The sequence below is a fragment of the Patiria miniata genome, unplaced genomic scaffold, assembly GCF_015706575.1.
Source record: "Patiria miniata isolate m_02_andy unplaced genomic scaffold, ASM1570657v1 HiC_scaffold_4, whole genome shotgun sequence".
Taxonomy (NCBI): domain Eukaryota; kingdom Metazoa; phylum Echinodermata; class Asteroidea; order Valvatida; family Asterinidae; genus Patiria; species Patiria miniata.
The window spans coordinates 11,427,938-11,441,265 of NW_024037071.1; positions in this window are offsets into that span (position 1 = coordinate 11,427,938).

The window sequence follows — 13,328 nt, forward strand, 5'->3', positions numbered from 1 at the left end:
AATCATGCCTCGCCAACTAACTTGAAACTTTGGAAGTCATATGGCTACTCGGTGGATATGTTTGCGCTTTATAAATGTCCAATATTATTATTATTATTATTATAATGGAAGCGAGGTTGACGTCATATTCCTGGGCTACCAGGAGGCTTTCGATTCTGTACCGCACGAAAGACACATTAGAAAACTTTAGGACTATGGATTTGATGGAAGAATAGTATATTGGATTGAGAGCTTCCTTTCTAGATCGCAGGTACAGGTTGTGCCAGTGAGAAGTGCAGAGTACACGCATGCAGATGCATTGAGCGGGGTGTCTCAAGGGGCGGTCTAGTACCACTACCATTCATCAGTGACTTGCCAGAAATTGTCAAATCAAATGTCCAAATGTGTGCGGACGGCACAAAATTCATTCAAGAGATACAGGATGATACTGATGCACTGTTCAGTGGACTGGTCACACAAAAAATGGCTTTTCAGTGCTGATAATTGCAAGATCAGATCATGCACCTGGAAGCTAGCAATTCAAAGTGTGATTATAAATCAAACGAGCATTCACATACATCAATTAGAATACTTTCAAATTCTGTATGAAACCTACATCAGACCTCATTTTGGAATACTGCATTCAGGCATGAAACCCAGGAATGGAAAAAAAAAATATTCTCACCTTCGAAAAGATTTAAAGAAGAGCGACAAAACTGGTCCCTGACCTAAGACATCCGAGTTACCAAGAAAGACTTGAGGAGTTAAATTTGTTCTGCTTGTCACCAACACTCTTCAGCCTCTACACCGAGTGTCTCATGCGGGAGTGGTACAATCGCACAGCACACCTAACGGCTCCAGATGTCAGTGGTACACCCCTAAAGGAGATCAGATATGCTGACGACCTGGTACTAATGGCGCTGTGCAGAGCTGATGCTGAATAGATGCTTACGACCCTGGGCGATAAATCTGACGGGTATGGGTTAGCCATCCACCCTGGTAAGACTGCATAAATTATATGATCATCCAGCCAACAATTAACCGATGACAACACCATCACATACCGCTCGGCACAAATACCTCGTGTCACATCTTTCAAGTATCTGGGAGTGTTGATGGACCACACGCTAGACGACAGCAAGGAGGTTCGGAAGCGGTTAGGTATGGGCAGATCCACTCTTCGGCAGTGCAAGTACCTGCGCTCCCCCCCCCCCCCCCCGCGTCAGCCTTGAGGTAAAGGTACAGCTTGCTCGGGCCCTAGTCATATCAAGGGTACTGTATGGTGCCACCACCCTGTCGTTGAAGGCAGCTGACATCAAACGCCTATAGACAGTTTCGGCCGAACCATTTGGCGTCACCTGCTCAACATCAAGTGGCACGATCATGTGACAAAATGAAAGACTGATGGAGACGATCGGCGACCGGTGGTGCTTCAGCAGTAGTACTGTGATTGAACGAAAGGCAGCGTGTTTGGGCCATGTGGTTCGGCAGGGCGGCATGGTGGCAACTGTTGTGAATGGGATGCCAGAGGGATGTCGTCGCCCCGTGGGCCGACCAAAGATGCGATAAGTGGACAACATCCGAGAATGATCAGGGTGTGACACCAACGAACTAAAAGCAGCAGCACTGGAAAGACGGGCTGTGGTGGGAGCGGAGCCAGTGATCCCAACTGTGTATAATTTGAGGAGGAGACCACGGGCAAATGCCAGTATGTCTAACGAATGAATGAATGAATGATGCTTGGAGCAAAGGCCACATGATCGAAACATTCAAAATACTGACTGGGTTTAACAAGACCGACCTAAACAAATTCTTCAAGCTATCCAATACCACCGGGACAAGAGAACATAACATGAAATTATTTAAGACAGGGATGAAGAAGGCGTTACGATGTAGACATGCGTTTTTGTTCTCCCAGCGAGTGATCAATATGAAATGAACTCCATTTTTTTTATGTGGTCAATACTAAGTCCGTGAATTCCTTCAAGATCGAGCGAGCTTGATAATTATCGGAAGAGATATTGGGGTCACAAAGGCTAGTGAAGTCTAACCAATCTCCCATTAAATCTTAAGTGTAAGTGTAAGATAGCTGCTTTCTGTATCCAGTATCCCCCTTTGTATGGAAGGTGTGTCTGAGGGGCGGGGGGGGGGGGGGGGGGCCTGTGGGGCTGGAGCCACACAGTGAGTCGCATTCTGCTTACGTATAAGAAACAACATACATGTATTTTGTGTATTGGTGCTGTGTATCACACACACGTGTACGATACATGAAATAGATATGACTCGAACGAATAGGCCTAGGTGTGCCACAAAATGTCCGTCGCGCATGATGTAAACAACCGCGGTTTTTCGTCTTTTCTCGAGAACGGTAAGACATGCAATCCCCCAAAAAGTTATTTTCTGGGACTTCAGGCCGTAATGCCCCTTTAAGCATTAAGCCCCTTTGGCTGGTAAAAAGAAATCATACTACAGTTCCGAAACAATATACTCTCAATTTTTTTCCAGTTATGTGAAAGATGCAGCAAGACGTTTGTGCAACTTCACTGGTCAGCTCTTTTGTTGTGACTGAGCAGGAACTGTAATTGCCTGCAGAAGTCGCGCATGGGCACTAGTTTCCCCCATTTTTCGGGGGAGATTTTACATGTTGTTCTGACGGGTTCGTGTGTGATATAGGCCTTTCTTTTGTTTGTAAACATTGGCGCCATTTTGTATGGGCTGCCGTAAGCGCATGTGTAGGAATTATTTTGTAGCTTTGTTGAAAATGTTGTATTTTCAAGTATCAAATAATATTTTGGTGATCTGTAATAACTCCTCTTCATTTTTGTAGTTTTGGACCTTCCATAGTTTTGCTCGGGCCGTGGTTGGCAAAAATGCAGTTTGCCAACCAAGCGCAGAAAGGTCTATTGGTTGGTCGTGATAGCGCCCTCTCGCGGCGGCGGGTTACTGCTGAAGCGGGTTTTCGTATATCAAACCTTAACAAGGTCTAGCCCCCAGACTAAACTTGGCAGAGTATCCAGCATTTTTGTGGGCACATCCGTGCTGAAATGTCGACACGGTTTTTTTTCACCGGACACTTGGTCTCCGTGTAGTGGGGGGGGGGGGGGGGGGGGTTACTGGTACCATCTTTCACAATAGGGGGCGCTCTTCAACATTGGCCATTATGTAAAATACGCATTATGTACCCATTTTCGGGGCGCATGGTAAGGGTTTTGGGGTTTGTTTTTCATTTTCCTCGTTCACATCAGAACTCCCTATACCAGTTTGGTAAATGGTTACTGAAAAAAAATAAACGAAATTTATGGGCATTTTTTGTTTTCATCTCGAGGGGGCACGTTTATGCTAGAGGGGGCACATTAATGTCCGCAAGAGGGGCACTTGGGTAAATCGGGGGGGGGGAGGTGCACCACCCCCTGTCCGACTCGCCACGCGGCAGGTGCGCACGCTGGATCAGGACCTCGCAGAGCGTAGACCAACCTAGTGAGGTGGCCAGCAAAGCGTTCTTTACGTTGGATGACTCGAGTTGGAATTTTTCAGGTTTTGGGGAGCCAGCTATGCCTACATGCTAGGTCCCACGGGAAGATCGTCCCATACGGAATCGGCCCGCGCTGTACACGGCGGCGCAGACGCTCCATTCCACTCGGAACATTGTTGGGCTGTGCCTGTTGATGCGGCAGGGGCGAGGCTTTGTTTTCGGACACTTCGGGATGGTTTTGCTAGTAAGCCTAGTGCCAAGTCCCACGGGGTATCACCCCGCGCTGTGCACAGTGGCGCAACAGACGCTCCGTTCCATTCAGAACACTGCCAAGTTGCGTCTGTTGATGCAGCAGGGGTGGCCGGGCTCGGATGCACGTTTCCCTCCGGAACAGACCCGTCACACACATTCATACACCGGATGCATGTTTCCCTCCGGAGCAACCCCGTAACACACGCATTCATACGACGGATCGACGCACGTTTCCTTTCGGCAACGGTTCCGTTCCGCGCATATCCATGTGCCAGATGCGTGTTAATTACCCTGTTGGTCGGCTCCACAGTGCACAAGTCAATGGAGCGGAGCCGTTGCTGTTGTTCAGCACGGGAGTCAATGGAGCAGAGCCGGTGGAGGTGCTCCGCATGGGAGTCAATTAATGGAGTGGAGCTGGCACAGTTGCTCCGAACGGGAGTGATCAATGGATCGGAGCCAGCGCACTTGCTTCGCACAGGAGTCAATGGAGCGGAGCCAGTTGCTCCGCATGGGAGTCAATGGAGCCGAGCCACGGTGGAGTTGCTCCGCACGGGAGTCAATGGAGCGGAGTTAGCAGATGGAGTTGCACCGCACGGGAGTCAATGGAGCCGAGCCACGGTGGAGTTGCCCCGCATTGGAGTCGATGGAGCGGAGCCACGATGGAGTTGCTCGGCATAATATGGGAGTCAATTGAGCCGAGCCACGATGGAGTTGCTCCGCATGGGAGTCAATGGAGTGGAGCCACGGTGGATTTGCTCCGCATACGGGAGTCAATGGAGCCGAGCCACGGTGGAGTTGCTCCGCATGGGAGTCAATGGAGCGGAGTTAGCAGATGGAGTTGCTCCGCACGGTAGTCAATGGAGCCGAGCCACGGTGGACTTGCTCCGCACGGGAGCCAATGGAGCGCCCAGTGGAGTTGCTCCACACGGGAGTCAATATAGTGGAGTTAGCCGATGGAGTTGCTGCGCATGGGAGTCAATGGAGCAGAGCCGATGGAGTTGCTCCACGCAGGAGTCAATGGAGCTGAGCCGGCACAGTTGCTCCGCATGGGAGTCAATGGAGTGGAGCCACGGTGGAGTTGCTCTGCAGGGGAGTCAATGGAGCGGAACCACCTTGGAATTGCTCTGCATGGGAGTCAATGGAGCAGAGCCACGGTGGAGTTGCTCTGCAGGGGAGCCAATGGAGCGGACCCACCGTGGAGTTGCTCTGCATGGGAGTCAATGGAGCGGAGCCACGGTGGAGTTGCTCTGCACGGCCCAGAGAAGACCCCAGAGGAGAACCCAGAGGAGACCACAGAGGAGAACCCAGAAGAGACCCAAAAAGGAGACTGCAGAGGAGACCCAAAAAGGAGACCGCAGAGGAGACCCTAGAGGAGACCCCAAAAAAGAACCCAGAGAAGACCCCAGAGGAGAATCCAGATGAGACCCAGAGGAGACCCCAGAGGTGAACCCAGAGGTGAACCCAGAGGAGAACCCAGAGGAGACCTTTAAGGAGAACCCAGAGGAGAACCCAGAGTAGACCCCGGAGGAGATCCCCGGACAAGGAGACCCCAGCAGAGGCGCCGCTTCTTTGGGGACCAACAAGGGTCCTCGGAGGGGCCGGTGTATGTCAGTGCCAAGCCGCCGGCAAAGGGCGCTAGCACGGAATCACAGTGCAACTGTAGTGTCGGAACCCCTTCGCTTTGCCAGGGAGAGCCGTTGCCGGACTGCGCTGACTGTAGTGTGACATTTTTTGTATAACGTGTCTTGGTGGTGAGTTGTATAAAAAAAAAAGCCTTGTGTAAGAAAGTGGCCAGAATAAATGGCCTAGAGCCCCGAAACCCTGAAGAATAGTGTCTGCGGTTTCCTTCGTCTGGTGTGTGAAAACCTGCAGGATCCGGTAGACGTAACAATTCTGTTAAAACGAACATTAATTGGGAATGTGGCACTTTATAATATATTATTGGCGGATAAAAAAGACACACATCCCTAATGAAAACTGACTCAGTTTGTGATAGTGGCAATGTAGTGGAATATTGGAAGAAACAAACACTGTTTCCAATATTAAGATCACAGAGTGTCTGCTATTGTAGCGGTATTTTGATTGATATTTCGCCCTGCCCAAAAGCATATAGTCTCCGGTAAAGGAAGAAACTAGGCAAGGGGTTCTCCAGTCAGCTCAAATCTTTCTTAACTTGGAAGGAACTGCTCCTCATTTTATTCCATCGACCACCGACAACAACACAACTCACACACACAAATCTTCTGCCTTGCATTTTTCCATACCCGTACCCCCCCCCACCAATGTATACATTTGTAACAACTTGTCCGCGCGTCTCGCTCTTTGACCCATGACCCCTGCCAGTGGGCCCCAGGTGCACGGCCTATTATTAGCGCATGGGAATTTACAAAAGTTTAACGCAACAAGCACCCTAAATAATCATTTCCCCACATTCTCCCCTACTATATCGATCTTTCCCCTGGAGATCGAACCCATTGTTCTGCAATCCCGGCTCAATTTGTGGTCACTAAAATTAAGCTCCAACGATCCAATTGGGATTAACAAACCATCCAAATAAATTCTTTAGCCCTCCCTTTTTTTGTTAGTCTTAATTTATTTTGAAACCTGTGTGAATGATTATCACCCCTTTTACACAACAGCAATGTGGTTGTCAACCGAAATAAACATGGTATGATACTACTCCCTTAATAACCCCTTATTTTTACAATGGTTAAGCAACTACAACTTTAACTTCTTTCAATCAAGACCAGCAAGCATATCTTCACCATAAGCGAGCCTGGAAAAATCCAACAAGTCGCCGAAGGGTCCTCCTATACTGATGTTCCCCGTATTTATTCATGTGAACACCATCTAAATTGTATCGTGGGTGCTTCAACCCCCTGTGGCTCCAGAGCCACCAACGATCCTCCAGGAATGTACCCCCTTCGATCAACATGTTTAATTCTTCAGCCCGACTGTTGAATGTCTCCAGGTCAATATGATTGGGGCGTAGACCACCAGTACGAGGTAGAATTGGCAAGAAAACAATTGCTTCCGGTTTGATACCATTTCTTGCCAATCCCATAATAAACCGACACAGCTTTTGATACACGACGCTCGCACAACACTCCCTGGAACAAAGGTCATTTGTCCCAAGATCAATTATTAACACCTTTGGGTTCATCTCCCAAAGGCGATTATAGTAGAGATTACCTTTCGATTCGATACGGGAAAGGGACAGACCTCCCTCCCCAAAGCAGTGGACAGACACTGTGGTATTCTGAAACTCGATATGAAGTACAAATCTCTTTCTGTTTTCTAGTCGTTTCACAAAGCTGTGCCCAAACAAGACGAATGCCATATTGCATACACAATGTACTAACGTAGATATACTAAAAAACAATGCTTAACTAGGTAAAAATCACTCAATCGGCTAAACTACTTCGAATAGCACAGTACAGATATCATTTACTTCTTCAGGTGTCAGGATCTTTTTCTCCTTGGAACTGGAAACCCCAAAACTTCCCGAAGATAAAGTCCTGACGACTTGGTCGGCAGCCTTGCCTATCTGGTGTAAAGCAAAATGAATCACATTAACACTTAAGTTTATACATCCTACACTTTAGGTTATAACCCAAAAAGTCAGGTGGCAACAAACGGCAAGGTTTTCCCTGTAAAAACTGGATTCCCCGAGTCTTTTCAACCAGGAAAGCCTTCACCGTTGGTAAACCCCCAAACCTATTACTTAATTGAAGAACGGGGCAAGTGATAGGGATTGGTATGTACACCCCTGGTGTTCCGCTTTGACCTTCTGAGAGGTAACGTTACGTTAAGAGACTGACCGGGTGGCTCCCCTACTTCGTCGGCGCCATCCCTCACCCTCTTTGCATCATCACACTGTCCCAATTCTAATCCCGATGTGAACTCATCATCTGACTCGGAACTACTTGTTGCACTACCATCTGGCAATTCAGAGGGATGCAATCTCAGGAGTTTACGATTCACCGTTCGTTCGGTTCCCCCCTGTGAAGGTCGTATGTGGTATACGTCCCCCTCTGGATTCACCCATGTAACAATGAACATGTCATCGTGATATGCATTTTTCAACTTGTGCCTCCCCTTGAAGTCTAGCTTTCTCAACAGAACTCTTGCGCCAGGCTTGAACGACTCGCATATTTTCCCTCTTGAATCATGGATGGCTTTGTTACGCGCGGCCCGATTCTCTGTTCTCTCCCTAACTAGGTTCTCTGCGCGTTCGAGCAGTTTGGACTGCGACTTCACAAAATCTTGATCCCATGCAGAATCTGTTCGCCCGAGAATCTGATCTAGTGGGATAAGCGGCTCACGTCCAAACATGAGCGTGTACGGGGCAATACCTGTAGTACTGTGTGGGGTGGCATTATACACGAACACGAGATGGGCCAACATATCAGGCCACTTGTGCCGGCTGCGCTCATCCATGGACTTAATCAACCCAAAGAGGGTACGATTAAACCTTTCCGCCTGGGCATTTCCCTCCGGGTGGTAAGGAGTAGTGCGTGATTTTCTGATCCCATACAAGGTACATAGCTCTTTGATAACACTGCCTTCAAAATTCCGCCCCTGGTCGCTGTGCAAGCGCGTTGGAATTCCAAACTTTGTGAACCAATGGTCGCGAAGAACGCGGGCCACCGTTACCGCATGTTGATCTCTGCATGGTATCGCCTGGGAGAATTTCGTGTACACGTCTGTCAGGACTAAAACATCCTCATACCCCCCACTTCCCTTGTCTACCTTGACAAAGTCGATTGCCAGAACCTCTAATGGCCGAAAAGCCATTAAATGTCTCATTGGAGCTCTTGGTTGAGGCTGAGCCACCTTAGCAGTTATGCAACGCTGACAGTGAGCAATATGCCGTCGCACTGTTGCAGTCATACGCGCCCGGCACTGCATTTTGCTCCCAGCGTTCCCACACAATTCCCAGGTCTGTGTCTTGCCTTTGCAACGCTGCGAGCTGCTCCGTCGACCACGAGGGGAACAACCCAGGAGGCCCAACACCAGACTGCGCTTCAGTTGCTGGCCGCGTAGGACTGATCCTATTTATCTCAGCACGTAATGGAACAGTACTCGTGTGAGAAACTTGCTGCACCACCCCCTCCACCTCGGAGGAAACATGCCCAGGATAGCGGCTCAGTGCATCGGCGCAGCGATTACTCCGACCAGACCGGAATTTCACCTCGAAGTCAAATGAGGCAATTGGGCCACCCATCACATCTCGCATGCAGCTAGTTTGGCTGTGTTGATGTGAGCTAACGGATTGTTATCCGTTAGGACAGTGAACGGCACCCCCAACAGATGGTCCCGAAATTTGTCAACCACCGCCCACTTCAAGGCTAATAACTCCAACTTGAAGGAGCTATAATCCGGATATTTGGCCTCCGCTCCCCGCAATCCCCTGCTAGCATAGGCTATTGGGTGCTTCTCCCCGTCCTTCCCTACTTGTGCCAGGCATGCCCCTAACCCTTTGAGTGATGCATCCACCTCCAGGATGAATGGAGATGAAAAGTCCGGGTAAGCCAGTACTGGTGCTCGCGTTAAGGCTTGTTTCAGAGTATCAAACGATGCCTGGGCCTCCGCGTTCCACACATATGCTGCAGCCTTCCGGATTGCTCTTCCTTTACCTACAGTGCTTACAATAGGCGGCAACATGGCATGAAGTGGCGCCGCTATTTTCGCGAACTGTGGTACAAAGCGGCGATAGTAGCCAGCGAGACCCAAAAATGATCGCAAATGCTCTGCTGTTTTTGGAACCGGCCACTCTTTTATCCGTTGGATTTTTTCATCATCTACAGACGCACCCTCGGCGCTTACAATGTGGCCCAGGTATCGTACCTGATGTTGAAACAACTGACACTTTTGGCCTTTGATCTTTAGTCCAAATTCAGATATGCGCGTGAGCACCTCATCTAGTCTAGACAGATGATCCTTCAGGTTAGGGGAGAACATCAGTATGTCATCCAAATACACTAACAGCTGAGTCAGGTTCAAATCCCCCACGCACATTTCCATCACCCTTTGGAAAGTACTTGGCGCATTGGCCAAGCCGAAAGGCATCCGTGTAAATTCAAATAGCCCAAATGGGACCCTGAATGCTGTCTTACATACCGAGCTCGGATCCATCAACACCTGATGGTATCCATGCGCTAAGTCAAGGGAAGAGAAGTAGCAAGCCCCTCGCAAAGCTTCCAGCGACTCCTCTATCCGCGGTAACGGGAAGGAGTCTCGCACAGTGCGCGCATTCAGTTTCCTATAATCCACACACAGACGGAAGGATCCGTCCTTCTTACGCACCAACACTATGGGACTGGCGTAAGGGCTGCTACTTTTGCGGACAATCCCCATGTCTAGCAGCCGTTCCCTGCTACTCCAGCCGCATGCCAAGCTTAAGCTTGCAGCTACACACGCCGTTCGTCCGTTGTTTCACTTCGGCGTTCTCGAGGCCTCCAGCCGTCCCCTTCAGCTCTGCACACTCCACTTGGTCCCGAACCGTCCGTGCGTTAACTTGGCTGTATCCCCCGGCATCAGGTCCACGTCAAGCTAGTCCCGCCTGCACTGCACTGGTCGTGGTGGTCGAGTCAAGGCCCTTGCTGCGCTTGAAACCATCCGAGTGTCTGACTTCATGTACACCCCATCCGTGTTACCATTTGTAGCGGTATTTTGATTGATATTTCGCCCTGCCCAAAAGCATATAGTCTCCGGTAAAGGAAGAAACTAGGCAAGGGGTTCTCCAGTCAGCTCAAATCTTTCTTAACTTGGAAGGAACTACTCCTCATTTTATTCCATCGACCACCGACAACAACACAACTCACACACACAAATCTTCTGCCTTGCATTTTTCCATACCCGTACCCCCCCCCCCACCAATGTATACATTTGTAACAACTGTGACACACTATGATAATTAGGACTGCCAATTTGTTTTCCAATGATCTACGCATCATTTGCAACCTGCTGTCAACTAGACATGTATACATGGGCGGACATTTAAGCTTAGTGTGGAGAGGACTGATGGGAGACGACAGCATAATTTTTATAGAGCGTCTGGGGCAAGGCATTACAGCTCGGCTTGATGAGGGGCAGGTACAAATAGGCAAGACGTAGACTGTACCTATGTTCATTTAAGAACAAATGCGTTATTGGGCAACTTCACATCCGGAAAAGCATCACCTTGCTTGGTGAGTCCAAAGCTTACATGTACCTGCCAAAGGATTTAAGAACCTACAGTTTCTGATCCGACAAACTGGCCAATTTTGCATCTGAGTATCTGATGATGTACTTGTAACAAAACTGGTTATTTTACACTTTGCCAAGTATATACAGCATCAAGGTGCACTGACTGCGATGACTACAAACTTCTAAACGACAGAGATGCAAACTTAGTGCTTATTCATCTTCTTGTGGATCGATATGTTCATTTTTATCTGCTTGACGTGTTTGGACAGCTGGAATATACTGCACCAGACCATCGATATACCTAAACATTGTGAGCTTGCGCCTTATGGTTTTTAAGAAAGCCATCTCATCTCTTTCGCCATGGTTGAACTAGCCCCTCAAGTAACGAGACTGGATCAGCAGAATTGTGATTATCTTGACCTGTTACACTTTCAAAATAAGGTTCGTCATTTTACGTGAGCGGTATATGTGCAACCTCCTCCTCAGAATTGTTCTCGCATCCAGATACAACAGAATTAACGGTACAGTTAATAACACAAAATTATGTGTGTGCATCATTTTGTTTGCATATCTGCTACTTCACCTCTTTTAAGTGAACTAGATGAGTCTTGTATACGGAACGTTCGTGGAAACGAACTGGTGATTCTAAATATAAGACATGAGGCTATGTACACGGTGGAAAACAGTTTGGTAAATGCAGGCGCAGCTAACGGAATCTCAGTCTTGCTGTCTATAAGCCTGTCTCTGACTAACAGTGTGGAGGTAAACTTACAGAATTCAAAGTTAACTCATCAACTTCTTACAGAACAGCATCTTAAATTGATATAAACAAATGTATGAATAGGTCTGTCCAACCGGATTTCCGTGGCAAAACTACCTTTTTAAAAGTTATATAAATGCAAACAGATTTGGTATAAAGAAAGCGGTAAAAGAATTGATGTAAAGTGGGTGTATAAGCTACACGTGCTGAATTGCAAACGCCCATTGGCATAAATTTCAGCTGCGGTCAGAAACATATTTTGCCAATACATTTAGTTACTGGAATTAGTATCTGTTGATTGTTCACTATTTTAAGTAGTTGAATGTTTTTAAAACACGATAATGGGCAATATTTCGCAATCGACCGTTGGTAAAAGGTTTGATTGTAAGTAGCAAAGGAAAAGTCTATACAAAAACGAAATTTTTTTTTGGATGAGTCTGTGAAGGTTTACGTTCGTGCCGAAAATATGACGGCAAATTGCACTAAAGATAACTTTATAATTCCATTTCCTGCACAGGTCTGCATACCAGTAGGTGCTGTAATATTATGTATTATTTACCTCTGGGTCATTTTCTCTGTGGCTTTCAGTCGCAGACTCCGAAGTGAGTCCAATTATTTTCTGGTCAGTTTATTCGTAACGGAATTGATTTGGGGCTTAATGATCATCGTAACTTTTTTAATCGGAACTAATTATTGTCACCCCAAAGCATTACTTTTGGCAATACTTACGCCCGCGTTTGCAGTATGCTGTGGCTATTTTTGGGCCTCTGCGGCAGTGGCAGCCGATCGATTGTTCAAAATTGCCAGGCCCATGCAGTACATGCGTTTGATGTCCAACAAATTATGCTGCTGCCTCATTCTGGCTGAGTGGGTTCTGTTGTTCATGACTTACATTGGCTTATTTGTTGTTAGTTTGAGCGACTTCAGCAACGAACACATTTCACTCATTGAAGTGTTCCAGAATCTTAATTTCGTGACTCGGGCAGTTGTGTTAATTGATATAAATTCACTACCAAGTATATTGATAATGACAAGTTGTCTTTATGGACTGGTGAGCATAGCAAAAAAGCAACAGCGTCGGATCGAAGCGGAGAGAATTAACCTCGGAAACATTGCCTCAAACAACCCAACAAATGACAATAACCAGGCCATACGACCCCAGCATGCGCGACCATCCAAATCAACATGGTACGCATGCATATACTTTATCACAATCATCCTTGCGTGGGTACCATGCACGATTGTGGTAAACATTGCTGTTTTTCAAGTTAGTCTTGATTCACATGCTTTCAGAACCTTGGGGTACACTTTGTGCGGTCTGTCAATTCTGCAAATGATTTTTGGGGCTTTGTTTCTGACCTTCACACAAAGTGAGCACAGACAGGTCCTGCGTGATGCGTGGAAAAGTATTTCTAACAAAATGAAATGGTGGTAACTTCAAGTGCACAAGAACAAAAGCACTTATAGCGATAAACCCGATCCCATGTTATATAGTAACAAAACATGGAAGATAAATTACACGTTATGCAATAATGAGAAAACTTGAAATTTACGCACTTTATTGGACCGATTTATCATTCAGTCATAACATATTTCAGGATGAATAGCATAACTAATGAACATCCAGAGGCCCTATGTGAATTACTTCTGAGTATTTTACCAGTCTATAAATAT